Genomic DNA, 20382 nt, shown 5'->3' on the forward strand with positions numbered 1-20382 from the left:
GTATTATAGTTAGAATGAAATCCCATGGGGGAAGTACAATGGAAATAGAAGTTTAAGGAAAGAATGAATACTACAAAATGTATGACTTTTAACCATGAGCATGTTTACATATATTTTAAATGGCTAATGAGGGTATCGAATCACTGTGATATTTAGATTCTGTTGGGTAAATCAAAAGAGAAATGTAGAACTTTTCTTTTAACATGTCACTTTTTACAATATCCCAAATCACATCGTTTTCAACTACTTCAACTCATAACGAAAAAATATTTTGATCTTAACTTTAAAATATACAAGGCAAGCATACATGATTTTTCTCCTTTGAGGTGGGTAGGTAAGGAAGAGTGTTTGAAGGCTGTAGGTGGGAGCGTCTCTAAGATCCTGTCGTGGCCAGGTTCCCTGGGGGGACCCTGAGGCGAGGGTTCATGTGCCTGTAACTTACTGAGGGGGAGCTCAGGGGAAACCAGGACAGGATGGAGGAAAGCAAGACAGGGAAGGAGTGGGAGCCAAACGAGGTGTTATCTGGGGCAAAGTGCCAAAGAGGGCAGGTTGCATTGGTTGCTTTCAGCACTCAGGCACTTGAGCTGTTGCTGAAAATCTTCGTGCCCCCAGGCAAGGAAGTTGGGCTTCCTCTGCTAGCTCGCTGGTGGGTCATTGATTGGCCAAGGGCTGCCCTAGGGCGGGCTGTGCACCCCCAGGTACCCATCTGCAGGTGGTTAATGCTGCTCCAGGGATAGGTGTTGATGCCAGAAGCAAAAGCTCACATGGGAGAGGAGGTGGGGGGAGGGAGGGAGGGAAGAGTGTTAAGAGCAGAAGGATTGTTATCTAGAAGTTAATACTTAAAAAACGATCAGAGGGATTCTGGGCAGAGCCCTGATCCTGGCTACTGCGCATTGCTTCTAGCTTCGATTCGGTGATACCAGCCACTAAATGTGCTAAACATGGAATTTCAAATCAGGAAAATACCAATGTTCTCCCAGGAAGAAATACTGTATATCTATACTAGTTATATTTATACGTTACTCATTTATATCTATTATCACATCACCCCGAATTGGGCTCTAATTTTGACTGTTGAAAATGGCAAAAACCATGTGTGTTTGTTTCACATGTGCATGAAAAGGAATAGGCTCTAGAGATAACATTTGAAACAAATCTGGTGACATCAAGAGCAGTTATATTTTTATGTTTTGCAGATGGTGAGGACACAGGATGATCACAGAAGAAAAGAGGGTAGTTTTATTGGCATGTGTAATTCCCTGTGGTTCTAACCAGAAAGTATAAATAAATTATCTACTAAAGGTGAAAGGGGTAAGTTGCAGGAATTTTTCATTTTTTACAAGTTGGCTAATAATATGCTAAATTTGTTCTGTTTCAAATCTGTGGGAAAGACTTTTCTGAGCGAAGACATCAGGGAGCAGAACTGAAACTGGGGATGATTTAATTTCTCCTGAGAACTGAGACAACTGACCTTGAAGAGTTAACTGAATCTTTTCTGTGACAGCTCTTTAGAGTTCAGGCAACGATTCTGATCATATATCTGCCTACTGAAGATTTTTGTCATAATTTTCACCACATCTATATCTCAAACTGGACTCTTGAGTAAAATGCAGTTAGAATTAGAATGCCCTAGGAATGTCTTCTATTTAATTCACAGAACTGGAAGCCCATGCCCATGTCTTCAGCTCTGCTGTGACCCTAATGTTGCATCTCTTACTGGTTGCCCTGTGAAATCCACTCACCGTAGTAGCCAATGCTTGCTCTCTTTTGAATTCCATTGCTAAAGAATGGAATTCCTGAGAAAGCAAAAAGTGAGATGAGACTAGTTTGATGAACTGCTATTTTGTGCTCTGATCATTTGTTCTATGTTTTAGAGTGCTTTGTGTGTACTTGATTTTGCTGTAACAAAACAAAACATTAATGGAAAAGCAAGAGTTTTCTGTACAACCAGAGCTGTCCTAGGAATTACAATGTAGCAAGAGACAAGTTCTAAAATAAAAGCAAGTCTGACCTGGAAGTTTGTTCTGTTCATTTTTATTTAACTGTAGTCTAACTCAGACCCATTGGAACACCAGTACAGGATTAAACATATTTGGAAAATAATACATAAATGTAAAATGAGCCAATAGTGAATTTCTTTTAAAAATCATTCAATTTGGTTAAGGCAACAAGTGATTACCAAGTTAATGAGTGTATATTGCATGTTTTAAAAGTGACTATGTTAATGGGGTAATACTATAAGCAATTTCGTACCTTTTCCACATATTTTTCCTTAATGTTATTCTTGTTTGAATAATTAAAAATAATTTAATCAATTATTTTTTGGCTGTCAGAAGTTTTAAAGTAGCCATTGATTGCTCTCTGGTAAGTTCTAAAGAAAAGGCTACTCATTTAATAAATTTAAGTTCTGTTTTTCCCTTAGAATCCTGGTGTGTGTGTGTGTGTGTGTGTGTGTGTGTGTGTGTGTGTGTGTGTGTGTGTGTGTGTGTGTGTATCTGTGTGTATGCTCGCTGCGGGCATATGCCTGAGGAATGCATCAGATCTCTAAATCTGAAAGGCACATGGGTTATCAAGAATGTGAAGCCAGAAGTACTCACACCCTGCTGATGGAGGTGTAAATTGTTCCACTTTGAACAGCATTTGAGCAATATCTAGTTAGGTTGATGATGCACATACCCTACAACCCAACAATCCCACTAGGATCTATATGCCTACGGAAGCTCAGCTGAGCCACCGCAGTCCTACGGACTTGGACAATACTCTGCGGAACAGCTGGGCAGAGTTACAGATGACTAAGAGTCCTGGAAGACTTCAGCTGACATTTTAAATCTGATTCCTAAATCTTTGATCTGAGTGTGGGCAGAGGGGTTGAGAATTTGAATAGTCACAGTTGAAAATCTGTGCAGCCCTATTGGACTCCCCAAATTGGAACTTCTTTTTGTCTCTGACCTAGAACTCTGGATCTTTTTTGACTAAATTTCTTCTCTAGCCTCTCACTCTCCACCTGGACAACCCTAGTGCCTCTCACCTATAGTACGCTAGGAACCTGCTCAATAGCTATTTTACTTTGAGGAGGAAGGGAAGGATGAATAAGCCCTATCTTGCTGAGCGTGGCTATCTACTATCCTACTGGCATCTCTCTTCTCATCCCCACACTGAATTTGAACTCTGAATTGAGAAAAAGTCCTGTGACAGCCAGAAGTGGTCCTCCACATAGATGCTGCTGCTAAGGAAGTTCTCACCTCCTGTGATGAGGACAATGGCTGTGTGCAGAACTGGTTCACCAGCCAACTGTTTGCACATCTCTTATAAAAGAATACTAGACTCCAAGGTGATGGACTTTATGAGACTAGTCTAGTTAGCAGCGTAAATCATCTCTTTTCATCTCAGTTGTTATCACTTCTGCAAAGTAAAAGTATGGTTTTTTTCTAGTATAATAAAATTGGCCTGCAAGTGCCCTACAGGTGTTTCATGGTTTTGGAGGGCCACACGCCTAGCTACTCGAAATGAAGCAGCATCAGTATCACCTAGGAGCTTGTTAGAAATGCAGAATATCTGGGCTCCCCCTGCCCAAGTCAATTAGATGAAAATCTACATTTTAATATCTCCAGGTGATTCGTGGGCACATCTAGGCTTGAGAAGTGCTGGCCTGCAATTCACTTGCTTGAAGCTCTGCAAATGAGCAGATGCATTTTGCAGGTTTTCAGTTCAGCCTGGCACTGACCGTATATTGAGTATCTACCATGTAGCATGCACCATGCCAGAGAGAGGAATATAATGATAAATAAAAGGTGACATATCCCTTGAGCTCATGGTCTAGCTGGGAAGACTGACTCAGAAACAGATCATTCCAATTTACAGCAGTCTTGCTAAGGTACAGGTCTGCAGAGAGCACTGGGACTATGGAACAGGACTCCTTCCCTGAGACTGGGGACCCAGAGAAGGTTTCTTCGAGAAGAGGTCCTTTGATCTAAATGAAGATGATTGGGTCCAATTTGGCCAGGAAAGAAATTGGGTAAAAAGTAATTGTCTTGCCTGGTTCTTTGTCCTTAAAACGGTTTTTTGTTCTTAAGCCATAAATCCCACTGTGTTCATGGGGAAGGGGGTTTCACTCCATGGATCTGTGTTGCTAAGCTGAGTCCAGGAGTGATGAGAGGTTAGCACAGGCCAGCCGTACAGGACCTTGTGTGCCAGGTGGGAGCATTTAGATTCTATCCCAGAGGCTCCAGAGAGGAATGGCTCTCATTTTTGATGACTCACTGGGAGCTTTGTCTAACTACTGGTCTTTATCCCCGGGGGTGCTGATTGAACTGGTATGAGGTACAGCCTGGGCGCTGGGCATTTTTGAAGCTCCAGATGATTTTATTGTGCAGCTGAATACCACTTAATTATATCAGGAACACAGGAAAAGAGCCATGTGGGTGTTTCTTAAATTGGTAAAAATTATGTCTTAACATTCTTGTTGCATCCAAATAGTTCATTACATGTATCCTCAAATGTGTGTAAATATGCAGCCTACCATTACAATACTTAGAAAATCATTATGATATTGGGTGATTACTATCTAAAAGGACAGATACTGAAAAGACCAAATAGACACTATTTTCATGCCTAAGGTAGGAGAGGTTGGGGGGGCATTTATTGAGTTCTTACTGTGTACCAGATGCTGTAGTAAGTACTATATGTACGTCATTTTACTTAATGCTGACAGCAAGAGGAAAAAGAAGGCATTGTTATCTCCGCTTGAGAAGGCCACACAGTCCAAGGGGCAGAGAGGTTTAGATTTGGGTTCATCTGGTTCTTCCAAAGACTGTATTCTTTATACATGTTCTCATGGGAAGAGGAGCTGGCTGTAAAGCACAGAGAAAACTAGCCAGAATTAGCATCAGGTGCTTGCATTCTAGTCCTAATTCTACCCCTAACCAGTTGTGCCACCTTGAGCCAATCAGCACAGCTCTGGGCCTTGATTTTCTCTTCAATAAAATGGGGATAAAACTTGCACCTGGCTCATTAAATGAAATAATACTTAGCTCAAAGCCTGGCAAAGGGAAGATAAATAATGTTAACAACTCCTCCTCTTCATCATCATGATCAGTAAAATAGGTGAAATGGGATAATCTTCCCTACAATGCCCTCAGTTTATAAATTCAGTTTATATTTTCTTTGGTATCTGGAGTTTTTTTTTCTGAAACCCTTCAACCAGTGACCTCAGCTTAAGAATTGGTGTTTGCTTAAAATCAGCCACTCCCTTCCTGCAACCCTCTTGCCCTGCCTCGCCCCTGGGATGTCCAGCCCGCTGTGGGTTTTGTTCACAGCTGTGACAGAGAGCCGTGTCTGTGATTTGGTGACTTGCAGGATCCCCCATCGGGTCTCTCGTGCTGTGTAGCTGTGTTCAGCTCCCCCTGCAGCACCTGAATGAGAGTCCTCATGCCAGACCAGCAGGTTTTCTGTCCAGTGGACACATTCGCAGTGATAAACGGGTCACCCTCCTTAGCTTCTGCACAACAATCTCGTTCTGGTAGCTGATGTCCTTAGTTCTATTTGATGGTCCAGGATGCAATTTGAAATCATGGCAAGAATGAGACTTGTTCCACCACATCCTGGTTTTGTGATGCTGGGCTGTGGCTTAACTTCTGGAAGCTCCGTTTTTCTCAGCCGTGAAATTGGTTTGGTGAGACTTGGCATGTGTAACGTGTATTATCCGGTGTCTAGCTTGCAGCAGCTAGTCAGTAAAAGTTAGGGACCGTCCCTAATGACTCTGGGAAGCTGGTGATAACTCTCAAGGTAATCTAAGGAACAGCGTTGTGGAGAACTTTCGAGAGGGCTGATCATGGCTCTGTAAGTCTTTGACAGTAGCTTTGTCACCACTGCTGTCACTGTTTAAGTAGCAGATTTCCCAACAGCCTTCACTTCAGCATTTCCACTGGATGTGTTTGTAAGATTCTCCTTGACACAGGTCGGGATATGACCTCGGACACCTTCACACTCGCAGCTGTTCCGCGGCGGTGGGCTGAGCGCATGGCGCGGCGGGATCGATGGCGTTCCTGTTTGCACGTGGCTCCCAGGGCCCGGCAGGCTGAGCCAGCCTCTGAACACGCGAGTGACTGTCTCAGGGCTTCTGCCAGTGTTTGCAACCTGCTTGGATGGAAGATTTTCCAACTGCCCGGAAACATTCCCTGACCTCAGCATCTAGGTCTCTCATTTCTTCACTTACTCTGAGTCAGAATAATTTTCCATTAAGCAGGGTTGAATATGCAGCATAGTTTTACCTCGGTGCCAATAGGGAGTGGACATGACTGACAGAGGATCAAATTTGCTTAGTTTTGGCCAGAAACCTTTTGGAGCTGATGTTCCAGCAATATTGTGACTGTGTTTCTCAGACAAGAGTTTCTCACAGTAGGGCCCAGGGACCACTTCCATCAGAATTTCACAGGCCTTGTTAAAAATGCAGAGTTCCAGGCCCCCCCAATCCTACTAAATTAAAATCTCTGGGTATAAACACAGAGGCTTTAGGTGATTTTTATGCATATTGTATTATACTTTTAGATGTTGAATTGCTATAAAAGTATTACTTGTTTAAATTTTTAAAAAAATCAAATAACCTTGAGTGGCTCATAATTAAAGACAGCCATTACCCCCTGTCCCCTCCCCAGATCCATTTCCCAGAAGTTACCATATATACTTTGATTACTTCTGGTTTTTACCTCTCTATTTCTAAATAATGTGTTAATACTTCAATTTTATATCATATTAATTTTAGATATTATATGCTGATTTCCTAAAATGACTGATAAATATTTTGCAATTTATCTAACATAATTATCCATCCTTACCTTCTGATACAGTCCTTTGAGTTTTGGTTAAATCAAGAGGGTTGCTATTTTGTGGCTATGTAAAGATTGTTTAGTACTGAGCCAAGAAGGGACTATAAATATTTTTCAACTTCTGTTTTACCTTGGAATTTAAGCTCTGTCAAACAATTGTCGATTTTATTTTCCAAAAAATCTCAAATATATTGAATAGTTAGCCTTTTCTTTCCTTTGCCTGGAACACTCCACTCCCAGAGTACCCCCAAACTCTGCTCTCTGCAGACTCTCAATTCTGCCTTCCTTGTTAGATTGCCCCTGGCCTAGGTTCATGTCTTCTTCTTTCTTAGTTTACTTACTTACTTTGAAAAAGCACACCCTCCAGTAACTTCCCTAAGAACCAGTGCATTGCAGACATAAGTTTTGAGTCCTTACATGCCCCCAAATGTCTTTACTCTGCCCTCATATTTGGTTGATGGTTTGTACTGGGTTGAATAGTGTCCCCCCCAAAATCCATGTCTGCCTGGGTCCTCAGAATGTGTCCTTAAATTGGAAATAGGGTCTTCACAGATATAGTTAAGATGAGGTCATACTAAAATAGTGGGGCCTAAATCCAGTGACTGGTGTCCTTAAAGACATAGGTGCAAACAGAAGAAAGAGGGACACATGAAGACAGAGGAAGAGAATGGAGTGTGGCATCTACAAGTAGGGAACACTGGGATTGCTGACAACCACAGGGACCAGGAGAAGAACATGGAACAGATTCTCTCTCAGCGCTTCTTTAAAAACAAAAAACAAACAAAACAAAATAATCCCAGCCCTCCCAACACCCTGATTTTGGACTTCTGGACTCTACAACTGTGAGAGAATAAATTTCTGTTGTTTTAAGCTGCCCAGTTTGTTATGGCAGCCCTAGAAAACTGGTTTATCTGGGTATAAAATTGTGTTCACCTTAGAATTGAGCATAATTTGCCTCCTAATTATGACAGCACTGCTCCATGGTGTTATAGTTTCTAGTGTTGGCTTGAGGAGTCTAATGCCACTTTAATTCCCATTGCTTATATGTGAAGTACTCCTCCCACCACAAGCTTTTAGGATATTCCTCTATTCCTGGTGTCCCGAAATTCATAAAGATATTTCTTAGTGTGTTTCCTTTTTTTTTTTTTTTAATTAACTGAGATGGACACACAGATGTTTTCAATCTGGCAAATCAAGTCCCTCAATTCTGCTTTGTTTTGTTTTGTTTTTTCCTTTGAAATTTCCCTCTTCTCTATATGTTGAAAGTTAAATCTCCTGGACTGGCATTCCCGAATTTCTCACCCTGTTTTTTATTCTCTGCTTCTCTTTGTTTGTTTGTTTGTTTGTTTTTCTGTTTTTGTTTTACTTTCCTGAGATTTCCTTGGCTCTAGCTATGTCCTCTATCTTCTCCATGTATTTTCTGTTTGTTTGGGTCTTTCTCATACTGGAAACTCTCCTCGTATGCCCAGTGATGCTTGACTGTCTATATTTTTAAATTAGATTTATTGGCGAGTGGTTAATAAAATTATACATGTTTTAAATGTACAATGAGGAGTGTGGGGGGGGGACAAATAGCTGCCTGGAAACTGTGAAAGACGGTCGTCAACCGACTCTGGACAGAGGAACAGAAGTAAGTTTCCGACCACTTTGCGTGAAAGATTTCAGCCACCCCCCCGTGGCGCCCGCCTCACCCCCGGCTTTTGTTGTACTTGCTGCTTTAAATCCTGAGCTTTTCCAAGGTCCAGATTGTATTGTCCTTGGAAAAACCCAGTTTATAGGGCTCTCCACTCTGCTAAGGAAGTCACCACTCTCTTTGAGAGATTTCTTTCTTAAAAATATTTGTGTTAATTCTCACTTGTGGCTATATGATTGTATGTTCTCTAATTCTTTTTGTTTTTGTGTGCTAATCTTCGTCCCTCCCTTCCTCCCTCTCTCTCTCTCTCTGTCACTTAAAGGGTTTTTAAGAAGAAGAAATAGATGCATGTAGTCATCCACCATGTTGAACAGGAAGTTTCCTTTATTTTCTAATGTACAACATAGTAAATACTTCTGTTGTTATTTTATTTAAATTTTTAAATTAAATTTATTGGGGTGACATTGGTTAATAAAATTTTTATTGATTTCAGATGTACAATTCTGTAGCACATCATCTGCATATTGCATTGTGTTCACCACCCAAAAAGTATTTCTATTATAACATTTTGTTTAGTGAGAGCCCTTTAGTTAAACAAGAACACTGACATTGAAATTACGAAAAATGAGTAGACCCCAGTTCTGCCATTTATTACACACTAATGTTTCTGAAACTTAGCTTCCTGTTTTTAAAAAGAGGTGGAAGTACCCGTCTACATAGTAGTCAGGGCTAATCCATAGAGGTTCATAATTTTCACTTTGGGGATTAGAGTTAACTGGATCACAAGTAGGAAGAAAGCCACAGAGTTTGGGCTAATTCCTGCAATCCCTCCAGATCCTCAGCATTTTGCCCCACAGTGTGGAATGAAAGAGTGACGATGGAGAGTGATCGTTTAATTAATTTAACAGAATCATTTTGTTTCAGAAATTTTCTGATAGAGAACAATCCTCAAAAATAGCTTGCACACTCACACTGCAAAGGAAAGAGAGAAAATGTTGGAAACAGCAAGCTCTCTCTTCCTTTGGTCAAAGCGTGACTTCTCCACAAGAATAGGGCTGATTGGAAAGGAGCCTTTTACATAGTTTCCAAAGACAGTTCCTCTTTTTCAAAATCTAACTGTAAACCCCTCAAGAATAAAAAAACATTAACTCAGAGCCAGAATTCATAAAGATATTAATAAATTTTTCATGGCTCAAGGAAAAAGTTCTCATACCATGTGTTGAATAGTTGTATTTTAAATATTAACAAATGTTCCAAATTCCCACATGTAGATCCAGACTGCCTGATTTCTTCAAAGTTTAGGTACTGCTTCATGAAATATTATTTCCTCAACAGCCTAGAGACTCTTATTCATGAAAAGTAGAATATTTGTATTATGAATGTCATGAAAGGCATATTCAGAAATATTTTCATTATTTCTTGCTGCTCAAGATGACATATTTTCCTTTTGAACTAATTTTTCTGATTTTAAAAATGTATCAAACATAGAAAATTTCAAATAAACAATTCACACTAATATCTGGCATTATAAAGTTGATCTCAATTTGGATGTTCTGTGTTCATAAAAAATACTTAATCTGTACTTAGATTTCATAAAATTAAAGTTTAAAATGTAGATTGTGGGAAGGGCGATGAATAGGTAGAGCACAGAGGATTCGTAAGGCAGTGAAAATATTCTGTATGATACCATAATGATGGATACATATTATACATTAGTTCAAACCTATTGAATGTACAAGAATAAACCATAAATGTAAACTCTGGACTTGAATGAGATTGATGTGTCAGTGCAGATTTACTGATTATAAAAAATGTGCCACTCTATTGGGGAATGTTGATCATGGGAAATCTCTGTACCTTCCTCTTAATTATGCTGTGAACCTAAAACTGCTCTAAAAAAAAGAAAAGAAAAAAAGAAGTAGGTTGAAATAACCAAATTGTTCCAAAAGCTTAAACGTTTTCTAATAGCTGAGTTGGGCATAAGTTTTTGTTAATTTAAATTTTAATACGTTTTTAATTACAGTTGACATACAATATTATATTAGTTTCAGGTGTACAGCATTGATTAGACACTTATATGACTTATGGAGGGATCACCCCGATAAGTCTAGTGCCCATCTGACACCATGCATAATTATTACAATATTATTGACTATATTCCCATGCTGTACTTTACATTCCCATGACTATTTTTATAATGGGCAATTTGTACTTCTTAATCCCTTCCCCTTTCTCATCCATCCCCCAACCCCCTCACATCTGGCAACCATCAATTTGTTTTCTGTGTCCACAAGTGTGTTTCTGTTTGGTTTATTTTGTTTCGTAGATGCCTCATACAGGGTGGGGCAAAAGTAGGTTTACGGTTGGTCATGATGAGTTTGGTTAAGAATACAATAATTAATAAACAATAATACAAGAATAAACTCTATGTTTTACTTACAATTGTACACCTACTTTTGCCCCACTCTGTATAAGAAGAATCATATAGTAGTTGCCTTTCTCTGATTTATTTCACTTAGTGTAATACTCTCCAGGTCCATACATGTTGCAAATGGCAAGATTTTGGTTTTGTTTTTTTATGGCTGAGTAACATTCCATTGTATAGCTGCACCACATCTTCTTTATCCATTCAGCTATTGATGGACACTGCAGTGAACATAGGGGTGCATATATCTTTTCGAATTATTGTTTCATATTTCTTCAGATTAATTCCCAGCAGTGAGATTGCTAAGTCATATTGCTGGATCCAGTTTGCTAATATTTTGTTGAGGATTTTTGCATTGATGTTATTCACGGATATTGACCCATCATTTTCTTTATGTTTTGCAGTGTCTTTGGTTTTGATGTCAGGTTAATGCAGGCCTTATAAAATGACTTAGGATGCCTTCCCTCTTCAATTTTTTGGAATACTTTGAGAAGGATACATACAAATTCTTGTTTGAATATTTGTTAAAATTCACCTGTAAAGCCATCTGGTCCAGGGCTTTTGTTTGTTTGGAGTTTTTGATCACTGATTCGATTCTGATACTAATTATCAGTTTGTTCAAGTTTTCTGTTTCTTCCTCATGCAGCCTTGGAAGATTGTATTTTTCTAGGAATTTATTCACTTTTCTGTTTGAATTTGTTGGCGTATAATTGTTCATAGTCCTTTCTTAAAATCCTTTGTATTTCTGTGGTGTTGTCACTTCTCCTCTTTCTAGTTTTATTTGGGTCCTCTCTCTTTTTTCTTGATGAGTTTGGTTAAAGGCTTATTAATTTTGTTTATCTTTTCAAAGAACCAACTCTTGGTTTTATAGATCTTTTGTGTTGCTTTTTGACTCTATTTTCTCTCTGGTCTTTATTTCCTTCCTTCTACTCGATTTGGGCTTTGTTCTTCTTTTTCTATTTCCTTTAATGTGAGATAAAATTGTTTATTTGAGATTTTTCTTGTTTCTTGAGGTAGGCCTGCCTTGCTGTGAATTTCTTAGGATCACTTTGGCTTTGAACCCAAAGATTTGGGATCATTGTGTTTTTATTTTCATTTGTCTCGGGATACCTTTTGATTTCTCCCTTGATCTCATTGTTAACCCATTCATTTAGTAACATGTTATTTAGCTTACATGTGTTTGTGTGTTTTTCAGATTTTTTCTTGGAATTGGTTTCTAGTTTCATGTCACTGTGATCAGAGAATATGATTGATATCAGTTCAATCTTAAATTTATTGAGGTTTGTTTTGTGGTCTAACATGTGGTTTATCTTGGAAAATGTTCCATGTGTACTTAAAAAAGAAAGTATATTCTGCTCTTTTGAGTCATAAAAATATTAATTAAGTCCATCTGGTCTGATGTGCCATTTAAGGTCACTGTTTTCTTGCTGATTTTCTGTCTGAATGATCTGTCCATTAATGTCAACAACATGTTAAATTCTCTTACTATTACTGTATTTCTGTCAGTCTTTCCCTTTATGTCTGTCAATATTTTCTTTATATATTTAGGTGCTCCTGTGTTGAGTGCATAGATGTTTATGAGAGTTATATCCTCTTGTTGGAATGATCCCCTTTTCATTATTAAATGCCCTTCTTTGTCCCTCCAATGGTTACCTCCTGGGCAAAAACCCATGTGTAGAACTGTGGTTATTTCCTGAAATATCTATTTAACATGATTCTTTAGCACAAGATCTTTTTGATAATAATAGCCAGACACTGTAGTAGGCTCTTTACATACTCAATTCTCATAGCAGCAGCCTTATGAGTGGATACTATTATCCACTCATCTCAGAGAAGAGAAAACTGAAGCCCAGCAAGGTTAAATGATTTGCCGGTCAGTTACAGAGTGACAACACATTACTGGCACTTCACTGATGTATTCTTCCCATACAGTTGGCTAGTTATGTGTTTGTTTATTCTCAAACCAATCCTCAGAAGGACCTGGAATGGCTTTTACAAGTAAACATCCAAGAATGATGCTTAAGAGCAAAATTGAACATCATTCAGATGACCTGAGATGAGCACAAAGAAGTAAAAGGAAGGGGCGGAATACTTGATGAGAGCTCAAACTAGAGTGGTGCCAACTGCATACCTCAGACTTCAAGGATGTTTTTCAAGGCAGAGTGGAATTCAGACCATGTTCCAAGAAGAATCAACACTGAATTTCCTTTCTCAAGAAACAAAAGGAGGAAATTCTGGCAAAACAACCTCAGAGGAACAAAGACTGGAGGTGAGGGAGAGATGGAACCTGCAAATGTGAGTGCTTTCCATTCCATGGGTCAGTCCGTGCCCAGTTGTTATAGATGGCAGATCTCGAAGGGAAAGCTCCTAAGCCACCAGTCTTGCTTTTGATCAACAGCTCTAACTTCCCATGATGTGAGCATTGAAGGGAATCACTCCAATTCTGGAAATTCAAAAAATATGTAAAATTCAATAATAAAACACTGATAAAAAAAATAGACAAAACGCAATTGAATATGCAATGGAAAAATGAGCATCATCGTTCTTAATGATAAGATGGTAGAAATAACGAACTCAGCGCATACCTGTGAAGCACCAGCCAGCCCAGTCCTTTCCTAAGTGCTGGGTACACCATCGAGAGAAAACTCAGACAAGGTCTCAGATTTCATGAAGGTTACAGATGAGTGAGGAAGACAGTCATTAGTCACATAACCACACAACCAAGTCCGAAATTACAACTTGATACACTGATAAAATATAATAAGGATGCCTGGTCTCGTTAGGACCATCAGGGTTGGTAATCCTGGAAGAAGTGATGAATTGAAATCTGAAGATGAAGCGGGAATTAGTAGGGGAAGGTGAGGAGGTGCATTGGAGAGAAAGAACAATGTATGAGAAGACAGAAAATAAGCTGTCTTCTTATTAAAGTCAGAAATGAACAGTAGTGCCTGTTAATGACAGTACTATCAAGCTCCATTCAGAAAATACAAACAAATACAATGGTACAATAAAACAAAAGGGGAAAGGAAGAGGCAAAATTATTATTTTGAAATAATATGGTTATCTTCTAGAAAACCCAAAAAATTGTAATGAAATTATTATATTGAAAAGGATGTTCAGTAGGTTGATTGGTTATACAAATATACAAAAATCTATAACTTTTTATGTAGCAATAATGAGGGGACAGTATTTACAATAACAACAACATAAAATACCTAGGCATAAACATAATAAGAAATGTAGAGAAACTATAAAATTCCACTGAGTAATATGAAAGAAAGCAGATACAGTCCATATTCTTAAAAGACAGAATGTGTAAAGATGTCATTTCCCCCCAAAGTATTATATAATTTAACATGTTGGGAGGGTAGGCATAGAACTTGAGAAAAGCTTTATAAATTTCATCCAGAAGAATTTTTTAAAATACTAAAATCTGATGACTTGCTTTACTGTGTATTAAACATACCATGAAACCATAATTGTTTTAACTGGATACAAAAAGACGTAGGTGAATCAATGGAGTGATACAAAGTTCCAGAAACAGACTCAAATGAATATAGGATTTTAATATATAAGCATTTCTAATAGCTTGACTGAATTCTGTTGTTTGGATGTACAGCACCCTTATGGTACTACCCCCTTGATCACTGGTGCATAAGTTGACTTTGATAATCCCTATTTGCCTGCGACAGACTTGGTTTATACCTTTTGTCTTGGCATAATTATTAATAGTGCCCTCTTTCACTCTCCAAAGTGTTCCCTTTTGGATGATACATTATATGGTCATCCTAGTCATATACATTGTTTCTAACTTTTCCCAATTATAAACAACACTTTAATAAACATCCTAGCAGCTAAGTTTTTATGCAGAATTTTTATGACTCAATCAAAGTATGTGTGCATTTTAAGCTTTTTCATATATATTGCCTTGTCTTCCAGAAAGATTGTACCAATTTACACTCCCACTAGCAATTATGAGCAGAGTCATTTTTCCCAAACCTGAGCAAAACTGAGTAGTACCATTCATTTTTAGAAATCTTCGCCAGTTTGAAAAGTAAAATTGTATCTCAATGATTTAATATATATTTACTTCATTACTGTTGTGGGTGAACATTTGTATAGATCAATGTTCTTTCACTGCAAGCAACATGAACAATTCTGGGTGGATTAAATCAAGCGGAAGGCAGAGGGAGGACATCAGAAATCCAAAGAATTAGCGGCAGCCGCAGAACGAGCCTTAGGAATGGGCACGATACAGGCATTTCTGGGGATGAGAAGGGAGGCCCCCCGCAGTGGAGTCAGTGTAGAGGGGCATCACTGTGCTGGGGTGGCTCAGGGCACCGTCACAGAACTAAATGGAACCCCGGTAGTTTGGGCCTCTATTTCTTTCATAAGATTCAAGTTCCAGTTGACCTTGTTTGAGCCACATGCCTGACCTGAGGCCAGGAATGGGCAGTGCCCTGATTACAACCGCTGAACCACAGCTAGAGGGAAAGCGGTGACCTCCAGAAAATCAGAGAGTTGTGACCAAGAGGAACTGGATCTTGAACAAATGGCTGTGACAGCTTTTCCTTATTAGCTGTTCATTTTCCCTTCTGTGAACCATCTCCCCATGTTCCTTGTTCATTTTTATCCTGCAGTGTTTCTGGTGGTTTGTATTGATTTGTGTCTTATTGACTTACAAGAGATCTGCAGATACATTTTGACCCTTCTATTGGTCAGTTTTCAGAGCGATCATTTGGTCCCCTAATAATTTCATGTTGAGATTGTGGACTCATGAATCCTAAACTGGGAGTGATTTTTCTGTGCCTGGGAAAGAATTCTAAGACATATCTCTTCACTTATTGCTACTAAGGTTCAGAGCAGTTTCTGTTGCTATTGTTGTTAAGGGAACACCATGCCAAGGTGGAAAATCGATGGTTCCCTCTCTAACTTTCTGAGGAGGAGATTATTTAATAGGGGACAATATTAGTTAGCAATCAGAAGTATGTATCATGGCATTATTTCCATGTTTCCAAGAGTGAAGCTTTTTCTAGAGTGGTGCTCAGAATCACAGATAATTAACCTTAAAAAACTTTAAAAATAATAATAAAAGCAGCTCACATTCCTTACATGTATGGGGTCTCTTCGCCAGTGTATTTTTATATGAAATAAATTCTGTGCTACAAGTAAAGGCCACTCCACATTCTCTACACTTGCAGGGTTTCTCACCAGTGTAGCTCTCTGATGTTAAGTTCTGGCCCACATTCCTTACCTTCATATGATTTCTTACCAGTATGAACACTCCGATGTCAAACAAGAGGCGAATCTGATAGAGGCTCCCACGTCCCTTACGTTTATGAGGTTTCCCGCCAGTATGAATTCTTCGATGTGGACTCAGTCGCGAGGCAGGACTCTGTGCCTTCCCTCCTTCCTTCCGTTCATAGGTCTTTCACCAGTATGAATCACTTGATGAAGGCTGCGTTGTGTGTCGTAACGAAAGCTGGACCACATCCTTACACTTCTAGGGTTTCTCACAAGTGTGGATTCTCTGATGTTGAAGAGGGTGAGGGGGATAGGTGAAGGCTTTTCCATTTTCCTTACGTTCCTAGTATTTCCCCTCTGCATGAATTCTCTGGTGTAAATGAAGTTGTGAGGTAGATGGAAAGGCCTTCTCACACCCCTTACATTTACAGTGTATCTCACCAGTAGAATCCTTTGATGTTTAACAAGTTGTGAACCACAATGAAAGGTTTTCCCACATTCCTTACGTTTATGCGGTTTCACGCTAGTAGCAATGCTCTCAAGTTTAGTCATTTCAGAGTCACAAATAAAGGCACATCTCTTTTCATTCATTTTCTTGCTTTCATGAATTCTCTGAGGCTTAATCAAGTCTGACCTACTATGAAAGGCTTTCCTACATTCTCCACTTTTGGAGTCTTTTTCCTTGCTACAACTGCTTTCGTGTTGAGTGTGGTGTGATTGGTACCTGAAACCTTCCTTGCATCCCTTGCATTCACATGATTTCACTCCAGTAGGAATTACTGAGGTGCTGTATGGCCTGTGCCATGATTGGAAGTGGACCTTTCTTCAGAGGTTATCACAGCTGGTCTCCAATGTCCATCCTGTTGTCTCTCCAAGTGGCATTTGGTTTCACTATCATCTCTGACCCTAGTACACTCAATGTTAAAGCTTATAGGTCTTTTTGCCATCTCTGGTTGCAATTATTTAATTTTGTAACTGTCCTCCTTTGGAAATAAATTCTTGATTTCTCTTCTGGACTCCCAACCTAGGCACCATTCTTTCATCTCCTTCTCTCTCTTTTTTTAAATAAGTTTTATTGATTCCAGAGGAAGGGAGAGGGAGAGAGAGAAACATCAATGATGAGAGTCCTTGATTGGCTGCCTCTTGCATGCCCCTTACTGGGGATCTAGCCCATAACCCAGGCATGTGCCCTGACCAGGAATTGAACCGTGACCTCCAGGTTCATGGGTCAACACTTAATCACTGAGCCACACCAGCCAGGCTCATCTCCTTCTTTTTAACAATCCAGGGCTCCTTCCCCTGCTCCAATAAGGAGATCACATGTGGCTTAGAATCAGAAAGTACCAGTGAGATCAGGTTGTTATAATTCTCCAACATTACATCTTGGCACAAATCCTTCTGAGCAGAGTACAAGCATTCCAGCTCCTTTCGAGAGAAGTAACTGGCCACATCTTTGAACTTCAAGCCCTGAGTTTTCTTACTTCCTAAGGACAGAGAAGCCTACCCACAGAGAGAAAGGCAGTAATAGCCAGTCTAGCTCCGCCGTGGAACCGGAGGCAATTGTGGGCTGTGTATTTCAAAGTATGGCAGGTCTCAGAGTAAAAAGCAACAGGTCAGAGAGAAGAGATCAGGGGAATAGTAGTTTGGGGCTCAGCTCTGCTGCCAACTGCTGTGTGACCTTGCTTGCCCTCTCTGAACCTCCATTACTTCAGGTGAAACAGGAAGAGGTTGGACTTGATAAATCTAAAGTTTTTTAAGGTTAATTATCTGTGATTCTGAGCACCACTCTAGAAAAAGCTTCACTCTTGGAAACATGGAAATAATGCCATGATACATACTTCTGATTGCTAATATTGTCCCCTATTAAATAATCTCCTCCCCAGAAAGTTAGAGAGGGAACCATGGATTTTCCACCTTTGCATGATGTTCCCTTAGCAACAATAGCAACAGAAACTGCTCTGAACCTTAGTAGCAATAAATGAAGAGATATGTCTTAGAATTCTTTCCCAGGAACAGAAAATCACTCCCAGTTTAGGATTCATGAGTCCACAATTCTGGCATGAAAAATGTAAGTGTATCATTTCCTCCCCACTCCCAAATTTTAGCTTCAAGAGAGCAGCTAAAAAGGTGAGAAGGACATGGTGTGTGTGTGGGAGGGGAGTGAGTTCTGCAAGCAAATTCTGTTCCCAAAGTTATAATTAAGAAGAGATATTGCTCTGAGGCCCCACTCTCAGGAAAATGCCAACCAGATAAAACCCAAGCTTACATCATAGGAAATAAATCTTTGAACCTTGGGTGCATTTACTGAGTATTTCATTCCTTTAGGAAATTTAAAATTTTATTTCATTTTATTTTATTTGTTTTATTTTATTTTTTCCATCACGATTTATCACCTCTATGCCCTCTTCTATTCTTTTTTAACAATCTAGGGCTCCTTCCCCTGCTCCAATAAGGAGATTTTTTATTTCATATATGGCCATAACTATTTTTTCCCATCACTCCTGCAACCGCGATACAGACGAATTCTGTTTTTTGTCTCCAGAAACTGCAGCCTCAGCAAATTGGAAGAATGCATATATGAATCTCTGCATGGTGCATGTGTACATGTGTTCATGCAGGTGTATGAATATGTCATTCTGCACCATGGTTCCCAGAGAATAGATGATTAATCTCAATAAATCTAAAATTCTTCAAGGTTTTGGAAGAAAAGTATGGGGGAAGAACAGCGTATCCAAGAACATAATATCACACACTGACCCAGGCACACAATGTTTATTAACAAAGTCCAACACAAGAGACCTTGGAATAGAAATAGTGTCCAAGATGCGATTAGTTTTGTGAGACATTGGGAGGGGAAATGCAAATTATTCCTTCAAAGGTCTTCCCTGAAATAAATAGAAAACGAAGATGTATACCCATATTTATTCAATAATCTTTCTTACAGGAAAAATTACCGTTTGGAGTAAAGTTAATTGCTCTTGCTTCCATAAAAAAGTTCTTTGAAGTTCTCAATTTACCAACTTCCTTCTTGGTCTGATTCTGATCTATTATTAAAGTATTCAAAGCTGCTGGAGACATGGATTTGCTATTTATATTTTACACCAAGAGACTCAGAATTTACACCAAAATACTGTAGTTAATTGTTCTTAAGGGGATGAATTGCTCTTCTGAAAATCCCAGCAACAGAGATTGGCTACTTCTCCAAATGCCTAAAATAGGGCTGAGTTTGGGAAGTTTAAATAACTGGATCTATTCTGGTGGAAGAAGAGTTTGGGGTAGGGCTTCTTCAAAGCAGCGTGTCCACCTCGAACTCCATGAAAAACCCAAGACAGTATTTTAGCGAAAGCTATCTGAACTTTTTACTACATGCTTACCACAACAAACTTCCTTCCAAACCGAACACTGTTCTTTACATATCTCTTTCAAAAATGCAAGGTGAGCGCGAATGTACACGGGGACAGAGCTTCCCAGTACATCAGTGGTGCCGCCCACATCACCTGTTCCTGCCGCTGTCCTGTGGTCCCTTAAACAATGGTTTCAAAGACGTGCCTGCAGATTGAGAGATTGCACTTCCTGGCTATTCAGTATTTAAGTCTGAAATCTGAAGTTCATGATTACTAATATGAAAATTCAATATTTGTGGGTCACTTTACAGAAACACAGTCTGCTTTAGCTTAAACTCCTAATTGAAAAGGGATAAGAGAGCTCACATGAAGTTTGCCTCCAAAGATCATCGTGTATCTTTCTTTTTCCCAGCTGGAACATTTATGGGCATTAAACACAAAACCCTTTTTTCCCCACCACAGAGTCCCAAGGTCCCTGAAGTAAGGTCCCTCTGCCTGACTCCTGAAACAAGGCCTTGGGTCTTGGCAGCCGGGTTGCCCCCAGGGCTGTGAGCTGCTGAATGTTCTGGCTCATGTCTGTGACAGCCTGTTTCATGACATGCTCTCCTGCTGGGCCGGCTGGATTTTCTTCATTTGCTTGGTGAAAGAGCCTGTTTTCCTCTTGACATCCTCAGCTGTCTTCTCTGTGTAGTAGGCAGTTCCCACACGGAGGAGCACGCGTTCCACATCATGTAGTTTCCCAGGGACATTCATAGAAGTCATCGGAGGGACAAGAGATTTTTTCCCCTCATTGCTCTTGTTCAGCACTTTCAGACAGTCCTTGGCTTCCACATACTTGGTTTGTACCACCTTGAGCTGGGCAGTGGACCTGGATGAGCACTCCACCTCCTGGGCCAGCTGCTTCTCGAGCAT

General features: G+C 39.6%; 1 pseudogene; it reads right to left on the reverse strand.

The window, feature by feature from the left end:
* Positions 1-20061: 20061 nt before the first annotated feature.
* LOC107546061 (prefoldin subunit 5 pseudogene) lies at positions 20062-20382 on the reverse strand (annotated as a pseudogene).

The sequence above is a fragment of the Miniopterus natalensis genome, chromosome 15 (genome assembly GCF_054644295.1).
Source record: "Miniopterus natalensis isolate mMinNat1 chromosome 15, mMinNat1.hap1, whole genome shotgun sequence".
Lineage (NCBI taxonomy): Eukaryota > Metazoa > Chordata > Mammalia > Chiroptera > Miniopteridae > Miniopterus > Miniopterus natalensis.